General features: G+C 38.5%; 1 long non-coding RNA gene across 1 annotated transcript in view; it reads left to right on the top strand.

The window, feature by feature from the left end:
- Window positions 1-2806: 2806 nt before the first annotated feature.
- The window catches only part of LOC111926972 (uncharacterized), a 35561-nt gene continuing 18104 nt past the window's right edge, over window positions 2807-20263 (top strand). The window contains exon 1 of the long non-coding RNA XR_015283528.1: window positions 2807-2872. This is a non-coding gene — a long non-coding RNA (uncharacterized LOC111926972). The remainder of the gene's footprint in view (window positions 2873-20263) is intronic.

Genomic DNA, 20263 nt, shown 5'->3' with positions numbered 1-20263 from the left:
CTTGGTGGGAACACAGCAGAAACATTCAATGTACTTCTTGTCTCAATATGCTATTTCTTCATTGCCTGGGAGGACCAACAGAGCAGTCTAGTTTATGGACCTCCTTTTACCTCCGTTTCTGCCTACAGTGTTATTCATGAGGTGGGAACACAAGGCAGCTTACGCAAATCTTCCACTGTGTAAATCATTCTGGCCCTAAAGCTGCATGATTTAGAATAGAAATTATTTACCTTGTCAGTTAGAACATCTAAAACTGATACTGGGGGGGAATCAATGCTCTGCACTAAAATGGTTTTGTTAAGAATGTGAGCAAACTAGTATTGACTTGAGGCATTTTCATCTGTTACTTTACTTGAAGAAAAGGCAAACATGCTAATAGTGCTAACAAACATCAGAGCTAAGCAATTTCATGGGGTGATTGTACAGAAGAGTTCTGGAAACCTTCTGTCTACTGTAGCTCCTAGATATTAACACAAGCAGCAGACTAAACATTTGTACCCTGTTTGTACTGCCAGCTGACAAATGAAGGTAATTAATGGGCAGCTATAAGGTGGAAAAGTCTGGAAAATAGCAAAACGTGTAGTCCTGAAATACATCCTGCTGATGCCAGAGTATTGATTTAATTCCATTATGAAATGCTAAGTGATCTTGTATAGTTTTACATTACATATTAATGTTCAAAGCTTATTATATTTTCTTATTTCTCTTCTATCAAATTTTCCCTTTGAATGTTTCTTTCTAGCTAGACAATAACAAAAAGAAATATCCCATATCAGGGATATTGCAGCTATTCAAATCAACTGGTAATAGGACTTGACGCTTGTCAGGTCTTTTTAATTTAGGTATCAATTAGGTTTCAATTCACTTTTTTTGGGTAACATTGACCCTGACAGTGGATAACTACAATGAATACGCTTAGTGAAATTAAAATCAATGACACCTCTGTCTTTGCTCTTTGGAGAAATTGCCAACAGAGGCAAAAAAAGGTTTAATAAATACTCTTTTGGAAGCGGCCAATATTAAATGAATCTGGAAAGCAAAAGATTTATGACTGTCTAGCACTTGCATTACAGATTACTGATTACTTTCTGCAAAATCCATAGTCATGTAAGGTGAACTAAGTATATTTGGCCTTAGCTGCAGAATTTCTTCCAAATTCACAATTTTCTGCAGGCTGCTTCAGACATCTGCTCTTCAGTGGAATCAAGGAATGCACACTCCAGTTTTCAAGTCAGCTTGTTAGAAAACATATGGGTTTTCATAGTCATTCAAGGCAAACAGCCTATGGCTTGTTAGATACAGAGGATAGTTTGTGGTAAAAAAAGATGGTTATAATAGCCTGGCCTGACCTGACCTCCTGCCAATCCTATCTGGCAATTTCCATGGTTACTCCAAAAGCTTCAGAAGAAAATATCTTTTTATAAAGACAACCAGCTGAAATTTAAGGAGTGCAAAACATGCTGAGTTATACATGCCTGTGGTAAACTGCCCCAGTAGTTACATACCTCGGTGTTAAAAATGTATTTTATTTCCTGTTGTAATTTTGTGAACTTCAACCACTGTATTTTGCTATACCTATGCCTTTATACTAGAAACTCTTCAATCTGCCTTTAGCACTGATAAAACCCATTCTGTCTGTGGGGTGGGAAGAAGGATAAGAACAATGCTAAAAGGCAATTTTATGTATTTGCTCTCTCCAATTTTCCAGGAAAGACATAAAAAGATAGGCTGAATTAATTGCTGAATTTTATCACACCCAAAAGAGCTTTCTGATACTATGCCAATATGAACACTCTGTTAGATTAATCCATATGCAGGTTATAACGCTTTCTCCTGCCCAGCATTTCCTTCATGGTTTTTTAAGAGATTTTAAAGAAAAATATTCACATTCCACATTAGAAAAGTTACAGGCATTTGTATCAGTGTGTTGCCTTGTACAGGGGAAGCTAATATTCCTCTCCAGAAGGATGATTCTTAGAACAAAACCTTGCGGATGTGCACATCTAGGCACTTTGGCAAGTTCTAGTTTTCATTCACGAAAGAGGCTCATCCTGCATTTCAGCCATTGAAGCATAATGGTAAAATCAGTTCGTAAATATTATAAAAGTAATTCCTGTCCTAGGAACTTTTTTTTTTTGTCTTTGTTATAGACGAGAAAGCTTATTGTTGGTAGCCTTTGTGAGAAGAGAGAGGCACAATGATGGACACTTGAGCCAGATTCCAAAATGCCAGCAGCACTTGGTTGGCACATAGCAGTGACTGAGGAGAAAGGCCTGACAATGCCAGGCTGATATGGCAGGGTTTCAGAGTTAAAGCAAAACAAAGACTGAAATTCAATAAACTGAGATGAGGCAAACTCTTCACCCTCTTCCCACTTGTCTATTGCTGGCTGCACACCTTTTTTACACCTGCTCTTGATCTAGTTAACCTTGATCTAATTAATTCTAGAATGACAAATAACTATTTAATTTTTCATTGTGTGCTTTTCAGGTGTTTATTTTTTTTGCCATTTTGGTTAATGGAGTTGGCATATAAGAAGAGCTCTGGCAATTGCCAGCACCAACATGTTGGTGAGGAGGGGGAAGGAGGCAGGTGAACGCACCTGCTATAGAATGCCTTGAGCTATACATCAAACAGCTGTATTTTTGAAACCATACTCTTCAGTTTTAATCAGAATGTAACAAATACATGTAATACTTTGAAATGGAAGGACCTGTCATGATCCAGAAGACAGCAGCACAGTGGGAGCCCGGGGCTGTGTGAAGCAAGGGGATAAGGAGAGCCAAGGGCGTCCCTCAGAGTTCCCGCTCTATCTGTGAGGGCCCTGTTGTAGCACTCATCCCGCAGCTCCGGAGCAGCCCCACACACAGCAGTAAGAATGTTGTAATGGTTTGACGGTTTGGGGTTTTTTTACTTATTAATTTGAATTTCCATTCTTTCCTTCATTTGCTTTTGAGCACTGTCTGCCCACACCTCAGTGCACGGCTGCCAAGGCACAGCTGCCACAAGGCTCGTGGGGCTGAAGCATCAGGTCCCACTGTGGCACCCGGGTGTCCTGACAGGCTCAGGAGCTGTGGCATGGCCTGTGTGCCACCAGGAGCTGTGGCATGGCCTGTGTGCCACCAGGAGATCTGGCACGGCCTGTGTGCCACCAGGAGCTGTGGCATGGCCTGTGTGCCACCAGGAGATCTGGCATGGCCTGCGTGGCACCGACACCCCCTCAGCCCAGCGGAGGAGCCTAGAGAGGGGCCCACTGCCGCTCTGCATCCATGAGTGCAGCTCCAGGGCCTGGCTGAGGTGTGCCAGCAGTGGAAGCTGTATTTTACCATGAGGCAAAAAGCCATAATTCCTGTGCGTGTGCACATCAGGTCTATGAAAGGATGTGTGAGTTGTGAAGGTCGCTCAGGCCTCATGGGTGTTAAAGCTGGCAGCTCTAACATCACACAGGATCCGAGGGACTTGGGCACGGGTCTGGATTTTAATGATAGTTTCCAGCCACATGTAAAGAAACTTTAGGAATTGATTCAGACTTTAGGTGGTTATTTTTATCTTATGTTTATCATGTTGACCTGCTGGGTAAAAAAATAGGAATTAGTACAAGAAACACATAGTTGTGTAACATAAATGACTCCAAAACCATCCCATGCTATACATGAAATTATTTATACAAATTGCACTGTGGAATTCTGTGGTTCTTCTTGCTTTTATTCTGTTGCTATTGCATGCTTGAATTGAAGATGTACATTTCTGAACATTTTTTATTTTGTCCTTACTTTCTTTTGTGAGCTACTATTTATTTTGTGTCAGCCTGTTGTTTCCAAGAACGTAATGATTTAGAAGTAAAAAACCAATATTATCATCCACTGTCACTTGATGTTTTCATAAAACTCTGGGCATATTTAAAAATGTCTATAACCACAGTTTTGTTGCAGCAGAGGAAAAATCCTAATTATAATATCCTACAAAAATACTTTGACACAGTACAGTAGCTCTAAGTCATGTGTAAAATGGCCACTATTCAGCCCTGTGGGTCTAGTGGTGAAACAAACCACAAAAATAAAGTTGACTAAAACCAGAAATGAGAGAGAATAGAGTTCTCATGCCAGCTGAGATGAGAAAAAGATAGGGTGTTATTTACGGACTGAAGTTTTTATCCTTCCTTGGATCCTAATGTACTCAGTGCCCTTTTCTGCAGAATACTGGTGCTCTCACAGTGCATGTTTCACTAGTATTTGCAAACCACCTCCATATGTTTTGTAATGATTTTTTAAAATACCAGACCGTCATACTTGAAGTCAAAATCTACCTCTGTTAAATGACAAATGAACATTATAACGCAGGAGCAGCTGGTGAGAAATCAGAGATTAGCTAACATTTATTTTAAATGTTATTACAAAGCAATTTATAATCTTTCTAAATTGAAGAGTGAGAACATGACTCCTTTAGGACATTTTCTATTTTCCAAGTAGTGACAATGCTCTTGTCTGGACAGACTGTGAAGAAAAAGACCAGGTTGATGGAGGGTCAGGGCTGTCATAGCCCTTTGAGGTGTTTGCAGGCCTTCCTGAACAAGGCTCACGCAAACTGGGTTGGGTTGATAGTCACAGGAGCTAAGAATTGGCAATATTTTCATTTGTGAAGTTCTCAGGCTTTAGTGTATGTGTTTTCAAGGTTTTCTCTGCAGTCATGACAGACATAAATAGGAGGGAAAGGAAGGTAAAAGTGCAGTTAATACAATATAGGAAGTGACTCTGGGACTTAGGGGCTGGAAGCACCCTTCATATTTGGAAGGTCTGGCAATAAAAGTTATGAGAGTTGGCAGCGCTGGTGAATGGTCTGTTGAATTCCAAATCCTTTGCAGGAAATGCTGTTCAGGTTTTTACCTGGCTCGAGTTCTCAGCTACTATTGCTATCACCAAGCAGTTAATGTATATGGTGGGGAAAAGGATTCTAAAGAAATGCAGGTTGTAAATGGCTGCTGTTTCTACCAAAAGTTTCTGCAAGAGTGCACAAAGTGCACAAAGAGTGCACCTGTGCATGAAGTCCTGTATGTACTTCAGTTAATGGGCAGGGGCACAAATCATTTGCTGTGTGTATCCCTTACCCTTGTTTTTGCAGCCTTTTCCATGTGCTGAGGATATCTCTAGGATACTTCACCTTTTGCAGCCTGACATGAATCTTAATTTACACTTCACTTGATCTTCTAATTATTTGGAAACTAGATGGTGTCTTCAATATAGATGTTTTAATGTTATGTATTTTATATTCATTTTGTGGTTTTAAAAGCCTCAGTAAATTATTTGGACCTTTTGAATAGTCTCTGATTCCCGTCTTAGGTTTGTGCCTGTTTTTTCTCACATGTTCCATGAGGGCAGCTTGTAACCAAACACAGAGACTCTGATTTGTCTCTTGTCATTAGTAAAGTAAAGGATAAATTTATTTGCAATCTAACTGCTTTGTACATACTTGCATTTAAAAACACATATACCATTTTCAGTCAAGGTAGTTTCTCAGTTGCAGCTTGAAAGAAGTTGGGGAAGAAAATTAGAAGAGGGTTATAGTAGGGCATTTATCATGTCATGCCTTTCCTGCTTTTGTGTTCTGTAGGAGTCTACTACCCTGTGCTGGCAGAGATGGCTTTCTGTGCTTAGGATCTGACCCAAAATGTCCATTCTTGAGCTTAAATATTGAGGACTCTCTGGCCCTTGACAAGACATTTTTTAATAGCAGAATAAATACTGACTATGCAGTTAAACTGAAAGAGTTAATTTAGCTTCTTTTACAAACTTCTTCTTAAAGGCTTTTCTGTTTGCTCATCTCCGCTGGTTCCTAAACAGAGACATTGTGTTGCTACGGAAAATAGTGAGCAAGCAATAACAAATGTTTCCTCACATTGAAGCAAAGCACCCTGTTAACCATCAGCCATACAGATATGACTGAGAGTGGAAAAGAAAACATGGGGGAAAATATGAAACCAATTCCAGCTTTCATTCTGTCCGTAAGTGAAAATCTACCTCACTTCCTTCTTTCAGCGCAGCACAGTTGCATTCTTGTGATCTTGGAAAAGAGGGTCGTTTGCTGATAGCAGTTCCACTGTTTAAGGATACCTGGCACAGTCATGAGTATCAGTCTGAAACAAGAGATTTTGAAAAGCCTCGCCAGAGTTACACTTCACATATGCACATTTTGCTCTAAGCCAAAAAGAATAAGGGATTTTTCCTCAGTGATCTTCTTAGTTCCAAGAAAATTTCTTCATGAGACATGTGTGGGAATATAATACCTTAAATCCAGTCAGACTTCATCTTGCCTCCAAACTCTGAAAGGATTGGAGAGATATAAATTAGAAAAATTTGACATTGGCCTTGATCTTTGCTTTGCCGCCTAAGATGCTTTCCAAGGTTAGCCTTGAAATTCAACACACCACCATTCTGTCAGAATAAAGAAAAAGTTGCACAGTAGAGCTATTTTTGTTTTTAAAGTATTACTGTTACAGCTTTTTAAAAATAGTTACTTAGGACCCAACCTATTTTTAAACAACTGGATCTTTTCATTCCTAAGTCTCTTCTTTTTTTTCCATCTATCTGCAAATTTCTGTTTAAAATAAGAAAGAGTCAAGCAGAGTTAAACCCAGTACTCATTCATACACCATACTGAAGCTGAGTGTGTGGGTCTTTGTTTCAAGGGACCATTTGTGCTGTGACAAGCAAAGAACAGACCAGTTGCACTGTTCTTTTTACTGAAGACAGGCAAAACTAGGCCAAATCCTGTAGCACTCACTCAAGCAAAACTCCAAGAGAAACTTTGCCTCAATTCATCTAAGAACAGTCAGAAATGGAGTTTAGCAGTTCTATATTTTTCAAGTGTATTCTGAAAAGCTCAAATCATCCTTTTTGCAGCTGTTGCTCATGCATGATTCAAAAATGTCTGATTCATTGTAAATGTAAATGTGAATGTAAAAAAAAAACTCAGCAAAAACTATACATCAGAAATTCTTTCAATATAAAGCTCCAGATATATGTGAGATGAAACCTAGTAAACTAAAGCTTCCCCACTAGCTGAAATTAAGCTAATTTTTGTTAACAATTAATAGTAAATAACATGGTCTGAAAACTGCTGAGTTCATTATGAACCTAATCTGCAGTAGCGGTTGCACCACATCCGTCTCCCCAAATCAGCATCATATTTATCAAAATAATTAAATAATAAAATCCGGAGTCTTTTGTTATTTGTGTTTCCTCAGTGTTTTTCTAGTTCAACACAGTCATGTGCATGAGTAGATAACTTCACTAATATCTTTCTTCTGTTAGGAGACGTCATTGCATTGTAAGGAATGCAATAATCCACCCACGTGTACCAACCTCCTTTCGTAATACATCTCCATTTCATCTACATTTTCCAAGAACTTTTACTTATTATAAGTACACGTGGGTGGTATATGGGACTCAGCACCCACAATGCTGTTTTTCCTTACCTAAATTCCAAGCTGCATTGCTTGAAGCTGAGGAGGTCTTAGTATATTCTCATGATTCTGGTTTGAGTAAGTATATGAAACACTGGATTAATAAGATATTTTTACCAACTTAGTCATCACTCTGTATGCAAACAGAAACATTTTCCAGTGAGTGATTTAGACCAAGTTTATAAACTTGACTCCTTTAATTCTGTTTCCTGCAGCAGTAATACCAATTATTCATCATTACCTACCAGGAAGGAAGTGTACCTGTAATATAGCAAGATGATCCTGTATAGAAAGTAATGTAGACTTCTTTGGACATCAAAAACATGCAATAATATTTTACTTCTCCCTTGGTAGGGAATCAAAGAGAGCCTTGGGTACTCCAGTTCAAACCACATCACAGTTGGAGTGTCCAAAGAGAATCTAAAATTTCAGATTCAGCCACTGCTATGTAAAACAATGCCACAGGAACATTCCCATGTCAAAACCACAATTTTTATAGCCAGCTGAATAGCTCTTTCAGGCAATGAGCAATCAGTTCAAATATATACCTTATTCCAACTAAAACAGAGATCCACTGTATATCTGTTCATGGAGAATGCTTAGCATAGACTCTAATCTCTAGAAATTGGCATAATTTGAAGGCACTTGAGAGAACAAACACTCAAATTACAGACTGTTAAAATAGGAAATATGAATGGATTTCTACTGGCACATTTTGTTGGACACTCCTGCAGTAATGCTGCAGCTCAAATATAAATGCTTTCAGTATTAGCTTGAGAGGCATTAAGGGTCATGTTTTCTACAGATGAACTGAGATGAGGGCTGAAGACCTAATTTGAAAAAGCAAAAAGGAGCAGAGGCCTTGAGGCTTTCTAATCATGTGTATGGAAGGATCTTCTGTGGATGTACCTTGATGGCTATAGAGACAGAGCTGGCTTTACTTGGGGAAGGGATAGAGGTTGGGTCCCTGTCTTCTGTTGATGTCTTGAGCAGGACCCCTAACTGGGAGAAGCCAAGTTTCTCACTAGTAAATGTGGTCACATTCTTCAGTGCTGTGTTGGGTTTAAAAGACTTTTTCTAGCTGTCTCTTACAGTTTCCAAGGGCTGATTTCATGGTGGGTGAGCATACAATACCAGGACTATCTTAGGAAATTATACCCTATATTTAGATATCTAAATGCCTTAAAATGAAGCTGTTGTGAATATCAATAGAAAAAGACGTAAATTTATGCATGTATGCAAAAAGCTGAAGAACCATCTCCCATCCAAAAATCCTTTATTCTCAAACCTTACTCAGTGGTGTCCTTGGCTGATTTTGCCACCAGGACATATAAGAGCTCTGGTTTTAATTTGTCATGCTATCCTTTGCAAGACTGAAGATGAAAGATATTTGTCCCAAGTTTTCCTTACGGACAGTGAAATTTAGAACACCTTTTCAGTTAGCTGTTCTCAAAATAAATCAAATAATACATTACAAATTAGAAAAAGTTATGTGCTCAAAAAGCATAAGTTTTGTTTACATCACTTTAAATTCACTTCTGAAGCTGTACAGAAGAAATACCTTTCTTTCGTAGATATGACCTCTGAATGTAAATATCAAGCAATGGTGAAGAGCATATTTTATTTTTAAAACCTCACAGTTTGGGGAAATCTTGCGTAAAATTTTGGAAGGCCTTAAACTTCTCTGACTAGCACTGTCTGCAACTTCTGGTGGAATTCCCATGGAAGGAAATAAATGTGTCCATGTCCTCTGGTTACTGGGGAGGAATTCAGGGTCTGAATTTCCTTCACATAAAGTTGTGCTCCCAATCCTCATGCCAAAACATCTACTGCTCGAAAAAAGCCTGTTTGAATGCTTTTTCAATAATTTTGAATAATTCAGGCCTCTGCATTCTGGACTCCGGAGCGATTTGAGGTTTGAAACTGGGACATTAAAGTTAAAGTAATATAAATGGAATGACACGTGTGCTTTCCAAGATCTGGAAGCCTGTTGCCTTCCAGGTCTCTAGCTTATTCAGGAAATTATCGGTTTTTATAATGTTGACATTCCCATATACAATTGAAAACCTGTAGTGTTTCCCAGACCTGACACTGAAACATACACAAAAGGGAGAAGTGGACTCAGAAAGAAATAAAGTGCTAAAGGAAACAAGAGTAATAATCTTGAACTTCATTTATTGTGCTTCTTTAAATCTTTGTTTGGCCATGTTTCTGTGGAAAGATTGAAGTTTAATTTTTCACATGTTTAACACCTGGTTAAACACTATGTAAACCCATGGCAGTGGCCAGATACACCTCAGAAAGTAAGACTAAAGGAAAACTTAAGACTACAGTCATAATGAAGTTCCAGATTTTTCTATGCACTATCATGGACTGATTCTTTAGAAGCTTTTTCAATAAAGCATCTGTCCTGATTTTGTGTTTCCAGATTGAGTGAAATACATTTTTTTGAATAATCACTTCTGGATGTGATTCTTTGTATCATTTGAAAATGTGTTTTTAATACTGCTGTTTGTAGGACAGCAGAGGGCAAATGTTTTTACAAAGTATACCAAGAATATTGACAATGTAAAAGACAATTCTTCTTGGCACCAGTCAGTATTTGGCCCTGTGGCTGACATATTCCTCCCTTTTTTTGACCTGCTTTGTGTACTAACTTTAGCCAGCATCTTGGAGATACTCTGGCTTCATATGTGCTGCAAAGTGCTACAGGCCAAGTATCTTTTACCTCCCTGCTATCATCCCCAGAGGTCAGAAGTTCATTCGGAGCATTGAAGCAGCCTGCTTCTGTAACAATTGGTGAAACAAGACTATGTTAAAGAAAGCAGTGTTGATTTTACTAGAAATTAGAGAGAAGAATTAAATGAAACTAAAGTTGAACAGAAGAAACTTTCCTGTATCTGGCAGCTGCACAAAGTCTAGCTCACCAGGTTACAATCTCATAATTATTACTGATACATTCAAGCACACTAGAAAAATGTATCACTGCTTATCTGACCTTTCTTCTCATAATATGGTTCACAGATCTGTTACAACAGGAACTTCAGCCAGCAGCAGCTTCAGGGAAGAACAGTTCTGGCAGTCATGAGCAGCAGGGAAATGCTTCACCTTTTGAAGCTCCCTTCAGCTGAGAAAACTCTCCCTTGTTAGGATAACTGAAATCCAGATTTTTTTCAGTGGCAGGCTGTGTTGAATATATTTCAAGGACACAAAACCCAAGCAACCATTTCACAAACAGCAGTTTGTGGCTAATTCTACTCAGTGTTGACAGCGTTTCCAAGCCTTTGTGTGAACCAGCTTTTTGCTAGATGTGTTGGAATATGTTTGCCTTATGAACTGATAAAAGGAAATCTTCATCTTAGCCCACACACATACTTGCATTTCTCTTTGTGGAAGCTCCATGGATCTGTCACTGGGGAAATACCTTACTCAAAGGAGAGAAACCAAATTCTCTCAATACTGTTATTCAGAATTAGGTATATTGTATTTAAGTATGTTGAAGATTGCTGCTGCCACAAGGAAGGAGAAGATGCAGGCTGAGGCTGGCTGATCAGCGCAGGATTTGATTTGCATGTTGCTACATTGTAGTCTTTAATATAAAATACAAAGATACTCTGCCACCCGATTGTCATTGCTTTAAAAATCGAATTGTGATGCTTCACGAAGGGTTCAACATTCCTTGAATTTCTTTAGTCAGTGACAGCAAGAAAAAAAATTGGTTGTCAGAACTAAGAGTATAAAAGTTGGTCTCATTCTAGAAATCTGTCAACTTCAGGTTCAAAAGCCTGAAGAAAAATCAAACACACAGAAGCACAAATCATGAGTGGGAGGTGCAAGGACAGCCATTGCAGTATTTCAGCATGCACAAGGTTCAAATCTGCTTGAAATTTTGCAGGATTGGAGTAAAGTTGGTGGCCTAAATAATTATTTAATACTGACACATGAATGAAACTGTTCAGGATAAAGACGTCCACCTCTAACACAGAGATGTGTTGATGGGATGTGCTCATATTCATCTCATTAAATCAAGCTGTCACATCTAGCACCACTCTTACCTAATAAAGGATCTGTGTTATCTTTCCAGTGCCTGGCCTCAGAACTGAATTGCAGCAATCTCTTCAAAATATCTCATGTGCCACATTGTGCCGATTGTGAAAACACACAATAGATAACCAGAACTGACAGGAGATTGCAGCCATGCAGAGAAAAGTGTGACATACACAGTGTTTTGAAAGAGGCATGGAGGACCAGAAGAGACAGTGAGGAAGAGCAGGGGAGGGAAGGTATGACAGCCTTAAGGCACATCAAAAGTAGGGAGGAAAGCCATGGAAACAATGATGTCAGGCAAGGAGTATGAAACTGAAAACAGGGAATAGAAACTATTCACCCTGTTTAGGATAGGAAGGAGGGGTTCAAAGACAGTAGAACCTGGAGTGGGGGGGAAAGACATAGGGGAGTGAGAGGGCTATGAAAGTGATGTTAGAAGTAGAATAATAGAAAAGCACTATAGAAGAAGTACAGGCAGCTATGAGAGATTAGAGACCCTCTAATTAGAGGCAAACATCACTAATTATGAGGAATGTGTAAGGAAAGGAGTCTTTACCGGAGACTCAAATTAACCACTGATGGAAAGAAAATACAAATACAGAATGAGGAAAACATTTGGGAAATTATAAAGTGAACAGGGATGTGAAGCCATTAGGACATAGGAAAGAAGAGATAGGAAAGAATACTCTAAACCAGATGAGTAACACAGGCAAAAATAAAGGAAAAAAACCTTCAAACCCAAAATAAGCCAAGAAAAAGCCCCAAACAACTTCCTTGTCTTAAGCCATCAAGGTAGGAGAAAGAGATGAAGTTATCCATTGTTGACATAATCTTTTCTTTTGAAAAATTTGCACTGTTTGCAAATTACAGAAACAGCACTGTAACTACAGTTACCACAGTGCATGCTGCTGCAAATGTAATCCTCTTCTGGGTGTCCATGTTAATTCCTGCAGAGATGACTTCGTGAAGTACAGCTATATCAAAGGATCAGTATAAGTGCACCCAAATGTATTAGAAAATTTCTATTTGTCCTCTTAGTCAGCCTTACATTACTACTGTAATTTTGGTGACTGACACTTGGTTTGTCAGAACCTTTTCACAGTAAACTGCTTCAGGAAACCATTCCCCAAACTTGCCTGATCACACACCTGTATTAGCTGGTGTGTTCATATGAGGTAACAGAGACATAAACATGAAATAATCATTGCTAGGTAATGTAATTCTCAGTGTTACAGATGAAGCAATTGACTTAGAAAGGCATTTGGGGACAAAGGTATTTCATTGTAGTTTAGAGATTAAGGCGGATATCTCCATTGCTTTGGACTATGATTTTACCATCCATTGGATTCATTGCTCCAGGGAAGTTACTTTCCATTTCAAGTTAGCCAGTACATTTTGATTTCTACATATTTCTTAGGAATGCTGCAAAACTTTCCTAAATAGTAGCTTAATCCTAGAATAAGATAAGAAAAAGCAACTTTAAAGTTAAGTAAGAGCAGTGTTAAAGGGAGTGCTTCTAAAAAGAATTCTCCAACATTACTGTACATTCACTGTCTATTCAAATCTTTCAAGCTCTCTACATTAACAGGCAATAAATTAGACTGAAAGTTAAAGCCTGACTGAAGCATTCACTTAGAAAAATATGATGCTATCTGTGAACCACTGCATTCTGAACATTGTGATCAGGCCACAAAAAATGCAGCTTGAAACAGGTGCCAGACATTTTTGTAGGAAATTGGTGCAATTTCAGATAAGTTTAATGGAGCAACCATTTCATGAAGCAGCTAACCAGCTGCTCACACTCCTATTTCCTTCATCTTGACAAAATTATTCAAATCTTTAGAGTTTTCTACTGATCATATACAGAACCACACTTACAAATGGTAATGCTTTGTATTTAGTCAATTTTTCCTTCAACTGTGCAAACATGTGACATTCACTGCAGTATACTTACTATGTAGAAAGCCGCAAAATGGGCAGCAAAGTTGTGAAGTACCTTGTCTGTCCAAACATGGTAATATTACCTACTAAAACTAAGCTGAAAAATGAGAAATGGAAGAAAATTACTATAAACTTAGTGTAAGTATATTAACTCTGAATAGGATTAGAGAGAAAACAGACTCAAATATTTCCTTCCTCTCCTTAAGAAGCTACACTGAACTCAATGGGGTAACTCAAGGTAGAGTTCCTAACTGAAGAATCATGTCTTATTGTTACACATTCTTTCTCAACATGGAACCCATTTATTTTTTCCCACTTGACTATTTAGTAAACCACAATTATTCAGTTAGCCATCAAACCTTAAATTAGATTACTTACATGCCAGAACAACCCAGGTCATTCATGTGAACTACATTAACTTCTAATAATTTAGAAGGAAATATCAGGCACTGAAACCAGCTCCCTCTCTCATGGACACGAGAACAGCTGCTGTGCCAAGGATACTTTATGCTCTGCAGATGGTTCCCTTCCATCTCAAGTTTGAAGATAGAGATGTGCTGAACAAGCCTTTTGTAACATTCCTGATGAAAAGCTAATAGCCAACAACCAAATCTGAACAAAAACCCAGCAGTGGAATAGTCCTCTGAAAAATGAAAATCTATTGATGGCCTTTTAGCAATAGCAACTAATTTGGTATTTCCTAAACAAGGATTTGATTAATGGTACTTGGAAAGGATAATGTTTTTAAACGTTAGAACCGGAATGGAATTAAATCACTGTTGATTGTAGTGCATGCCTGCTCACACCAGTTATCCTCCTCTGCCTGTCTGAAGATTAATACTCTGTATATATACTGTGAGGGGAGAAAGATGGAGCAAATTCCTTTCCAGCATTTCTTCAGTTTACTAAGACAGTTTTTTTTCCCCTGGTAAAAAAATTATATTCCCAGCATTTTAAATGAAGCAACCAGGAAAGTAAACAAAAAAAACATAGTTCACAATGAGTAGTACCTTTAGTCACAAAGATGGTGAAGATGATCAAAGATGATCATGTGAAGCAGAAATTTTCTGTAGTGCCTGATGAGCAGGACTGAGCTCTCTTGTGGAGGTGTCAGACTGCATCACTGCAGCAAGCTTGGTGTACACTCCATGTAACTGGAATCTTTGGGGATGGTGTATAAGAGTGATGAAGAGGCCCAACAACAGGATGGCCTTTCCCTGAGGAACTGAAAATAATCACCTCCTGAAGGCACAAGCTGAATTTTAGCTGCTGTTAGTACAGGTTAATTTTTGTCTGCTGGACATTTATAAAGACGTGACACTGGGTAGCACAGTGCTATCTATGGCTTCAGAATTAAAAAAGTTGGTTTTGGTTTGTGGTTTTTTTGGCAATGAGAAATACACTATAATCATGAAATGCTGTTGCAGATCTTGCCAGCAGAAACAGAGAAAGAAGTGTTCTTTAGCATTCTGATTAAACAACTTCCTCTGTAACCTTAACTTGTGCTTTAAATCACCATTGGCTTTAAACAAATAGTGTGAAAGAAAGGCACTGGATAGCTGGTAGGGAGAGTGGCAGAATAGAGTGTAAGGGGACTCCTTCTTTATAAAAATTACTCCACACCACTCTCATTTGTCAACCCACAAAAAAGCCTGCAAACTCCAAACCCTGAATTCCTGCTGTTAGCACTGGATTTTACACACTGAAGTAGCATCCTGAGGGGTGTTCTTAGTGAGGTAAAATGGGATAATAGTTATAACATGAAAATAAAGTAGCCTCTGCTCCTCTGCAACATGTAGACCTAACTACTTTGGCACTAGATAGATTCAATCCACATATAAACAGATACAGATGGCAGGATTTCAATTTCTTGTTTGCTTTGCTAGTCTTTTCCAGGATTTTGTGGATATCCATTTCTTAACAATTACATCCAGTGTTATTTGTGATGAGGGCATTGCCTCTGACATTGCCTGTGTACTGCAGGCTTTCATCAAATTGCCAGAATTACTTTGCTCTTCATTGAGCCTTTTTCCACTCAATCTAGGCAAGATAAAGGCATTTGCATTCTCATCTGCATATATGCATACTGAAGTTTCTCATTATTTCTAGCCATAAAGAATACTTTTTGGTCTAGCTTTCAAAAAAATCTTTTCTATCAGACCATAGGTCAACTACAATTGTATCAGCTGACAGACACTAACAGTTTGCTTTTTTCCAAATTAAAGCATAGTAAAATGCTAAATTTGTAATATATATTATGTAGCGTCTTAACATTTTTATGTCTCATATTTTACTAAATACATAAAACCTAGTTCCTACTAAGTCTTATGTCACTGACTTTACTCAGTAACTGTATTCTTGATCTCAGGTAAGAAAGGGGCTCTGCTTTTGAAATTTAACAATATGCAAAACAATATTTTGTCATAGTAGCTTAAAAATGTATGGAAATCTCTCCCCTTCTCCATGCCATAATATAGGATCTCCTCTCATGTTTCCAAGGTCATAAGGTGGGCTTTTGCTGACAGCCCACAAAGGAAAAGGGATAGGAGAAGCATCATCCCAAATCTGTGAATAAGAGCCTAACATCTATTGCATCTATTTTCTGAGTAGGCCTCCAAGAGTTGCTCCAGATTTACACCATTTAGACAAGCTTAGATTGCTTCTGGCTTGATTTCTAGACTAAATTTCTCTATGTGTAGGACAGCACACATGGGGAGGTTCCTAATAAGTTGCACACTTTAGAGGACCAAGTTAAAACATATTTTTTCTCATTTGCAATTTATGTTTGTGCCTCACTGGTAAAATCATATCTTTAAATATTATGCAATGACATATTTCTAGTGTTTGGACTGCTGAATGCTGGGTAGAACACTCAGCAAATCAGTCATCTATGAAGGTATTTGGCAATCACTAAAAATCAGAACAGAATCCCCAGAGGGTAAATATGCTTCAATTTAGATTATTATTTCATACTAAGAAACTAAGAATTCTTGTTCTATTTTGGTTTTCAGGATGCCAAAGAACGTGCTCTAGGCATGATTTGTGCTGAAAACCAGAGAAAATTCCACATTTTCCTATGCCATAAACCTGCTAATCATTTATAGATAAGATCATTAGAGCAAGCTCAAGTTAGATTGCAGGATGTAAATCTTTGAGTCATTAATCAGCCATTTATGAAAATGTTTGTTAAAACTCTGTAATAAATAATATAATCAGGTCTAGCAGTGTGTCCTCATTTGCCTTAATTTTTCCTCTTAAAAGAGTGAAAAGAAATATTAGTTAAACGTCTGTCATTTATAAGTCATCAAACTACTTTGAAAACAATGCTTATCACACAAGGAGAATTTGATAAAGATGATTTTATGATAATTATGTAAAAGTCAGCTTGTTCAGAGGTCCCAGCAATTATCGCTACCAATCTGTGGAACAACAACAATAATTGAGTAACTAGAGAAATTTTGATATAAAAAACTTAACAACTTTTCCCCAAGTGATATACATGTGTGTACACATGCACAAATACAGGTGAGAAGAAGGGATGTCCAGCATTTGTGGGTTTAGCCTGTGTTGGAGATAGAAGTCTCTTATTTAATTTATCAGCCTAAACTTTTGAAAGTGACAAATTAGCTGAATTCAGTGCACTAAGAAGATTTTGGTTTTCAGCTCCAAGTTCAGTTTGCAGATTAAGTTATCAAGGACACCTCTTTGAAGTGCAAACATTTAAAGTACATCTGAATCAGGTGTTACAAAATGAGGTTTGTGACTGAAAGTTATGACGCAGAAAGATCAGATTTTTGACATAGAGTTGAAGACAAGCTGTATGTTGCCTACATTTTGATAGCATAGAGAATTAACAAAATACCATTTAATTTTATGAATGGAAACCAAACTGTCATCCAAAATCCAGCTGAAAGGAAAATCTAACTGTAAAAAGTCTTCTGTTAGAACTTCTTGCTTTATTCGAAGCTGTTCTTAAAAATAAAAAGGATTCTCTGGAAGATCTCTAGATTAATAAAAAAGTCATTTCAAACAATAAGTAAATATATAATTGCCTTTTCTATTATACCTTGTTTTATACACTTTCCATTAAACAAAATTTATTCTGCTCTCTTATTTCCATTCAGCAGCCAAAATCAAAGCATAATGAGAGCATAAAAATCAAATAATATGCAGCAAGTTTCCATTCTTTAGTGAGAAGAAGCCAGACTATTCTCTAGGCTACAATATTCCTGACAGCATGTGGTGAGAAGGCCCAGCCCTATATGCTGCTGCAAAGTAAAATACTATTATGAGAAGTTTTGAACAAAGAGAAACATTCAGTGTCCTTCTCCAAATACAGTAGAATTAGTGTAGCAGTCAAAGTTAATTTTCACATGGTCCCTGTGTAAAAATCGTGTGCGTTCTGGAGGATTAAAGCCAAATTCTGATCTCACTGATGTCAGATGAGATACCCCAGTGATGAATGTGGTTCTTGGCTTCCCAAGCAGCTGTCAGACTCAATGTGTTTCTAATAAGATGGAGACTCAGTAGGGGCCAGGTGCTCTATTAGTTTAAATTGTTAGAGAAGCAGGAGTTGTGTAGAAGGTTAGTAGATGGAAAATGTTTTATGCCTCCCCTAAATGCCTACTCCAGGTCCAGAAATCCAGTTGCTGCAGCCCAGCATTTGTACTGGCTCAGCTTCTGGCTGAGGCTTAAGTTATAAGCCTTCTATGTAATAGCTGTAAAGCAAACACTTGATGTTGTATCTTTGCAAGAGAACTCAGTTTCAGATGTTTAACATCTCACTTATTTTGGTTTGGGTCAGAATTCTACCTCTAATTTTCACTCTAAGTAATTCTTTTCTTTGTGTTTTCAAAAGTACTCTTGTACTTGCTATTTAAAAAAAATCTTTAGTTCAAAGGTAGCTGATATTCATTAAATGTAGTACTGAGCAGCATACCTAGTGCAAGCCTAACACAAAAACTGTGACTGAGTAATAATGCTGTAATAGAAAATTTGAAATAGAAAATGTTGTGTTACAAGGTGAAAATTAAGTGAAGCTTCACAAAGCCAGGTCTGAGTAATTTCAGACCATGGAGCAGTAAAGAGGCTGCTAAGCAGTGGGGTGATCTGCTGTTGTATTGATGGCTGTCCTGACTGAGAGACTCTGGTCACAACTTGTAATCCTTCCACAAGCACTGGCAGCAGTGCAGCACCCTAAGGACCAGTGTTGCGTCGTCTGCAGCACTGCTGCTTGTCTGCTCTTTTTCCAGAATAGAGAAGGCACTCACCAATACGTGAACTTCAGGATAGGTGGTACAGGCACAGCAGAGTTGGGGGTTTTCTGCTTGGACAGCACCTACAGCAGTGCTCAGCACCCCTGCTCCCTCAGCAGTCCTCCCCAGAGAGCCAGGCTGTGCACATGGGGACACTATGGTCCTGTGCTGTTCCTCTTGGCTTCATGAATCCTGCACATTTTCAGGACCCTAGAAGAAAGAGGCTGGGAGAAAGCTGTAAGTATACCCTTAGGCAAGACAAGAATATCTCAGTTACCAGTAAAGTCTCTTTTTCTTTGAAAGCTTATACATGTATCCACACGGTATGTGACTGCAGGCAGCACATCCAGCATGCTGCTGTGTAGCTGGAGAACTGCACTGGAGTCCTTTAAATGATGAATTAATCAAGACAGAAGGACTCTCTTTTTCATCACAGAGCAGTTTTGTGCCTAAAAGTATCTGTATTTGTGTAGTGTTGTTACAGAGAGGGTGAATGGAGTCCAGATGGCAGCTTTGCAATTTGCAGAGATGAAAACACCCTACAGAGAGGTCACTGGCACCCTCTGAGCTGTAATGTAGCTTCAGATCATACTGTGCTGCCTTGCCTTACTGATGCTTAACAGGTTTTAGCATCATCTGTAACCCACTAAGACAGTCTCTGTGCAGAGATAACTGACCCTTTACAAGCCTTGAAGCACAAATTTTAAAAGACAGGAATAATTCTGTGGTTTTCATCCTTTCCAGATCATTAAAAAAATACATGCATTACATAGAATATGTAAGAGTACTCTGGGCAGAAAAAAAAATAATTTATTTTTTTTTCAGCTAGGATGGAAACTGGACTTCTCAACAAGACACCAAGGAGAAGTCTAGAGCATGACTTTTTCAGGAAAAAGGGGCTATTTTCACTGGAGAGAAAGCTCCATGCTGATGTGTCAGGGACAGATACAGCTCCTCCAAGGACTAGGACAGATATCTAGTAGAGACCCTCCCTAACACATCAGTGAATTCTGCTATAGTGGAGCAAGACAGGCCTTACAGTGAGAACTGCTTTACATACTACAAAGATCCACTGACTACTCCTTGCCTGGCAGACTGCTCTGCTGGTCAGCCCCAGTTAAACACAGGCTGGGTAGTTCAATGGCAAAATCATACCCAACAGAACATAAGATCAAATTTGCTTTGTAGGAATATATAAATATAAGCCTTTCAGATACTGACAGCTAAAGCACTTGCCATATGAGGTGCTCGTGTGCTCTGCATGTGAGAGCTAACTAACCTCAGTGCCACCACAAGAGGTGGTGCTGTTCAGGAGTGCAGGCACTGGACCTTGAATGAGAAGGTCTGGTAACAAGAACAGGACCAGGATAGGCCACACCTGTAGTAAGATAGGACAAGGTATGTGAATGTTCTGACTACAGCTTTTGGAATCAGTGCAGCAGCCCTGCTCCTGTGGCAGGGAGGAAGACACCATGTGTCTCTGGGCCTCACATTGTGCATGTAAAACCAGGCAACTGCTTGAAAAAGAGAAGGAAAAGAACAATCTCATTCATATGACAAA

Source organism: Cyanistes caeruleus, chromosome 2, assembly GCF_971803275.1.
Source record: "Cyanistes caeruleus chromosome 2, bCyaCae1.hap1.1, whole genome shotgun sequence".
Classification (NCBI taxonomy): domain Eukaryota; kingdom Metazoa; phylum Chordata; class Aves; order Passeriformes; family Paridae; genus Cyanistes; species Cyanistes caeruleus.
Note: the sequence above shows the minus strand (reverse complement) of the source record. Positions and strands in the feature narration are given on the sequence as shown.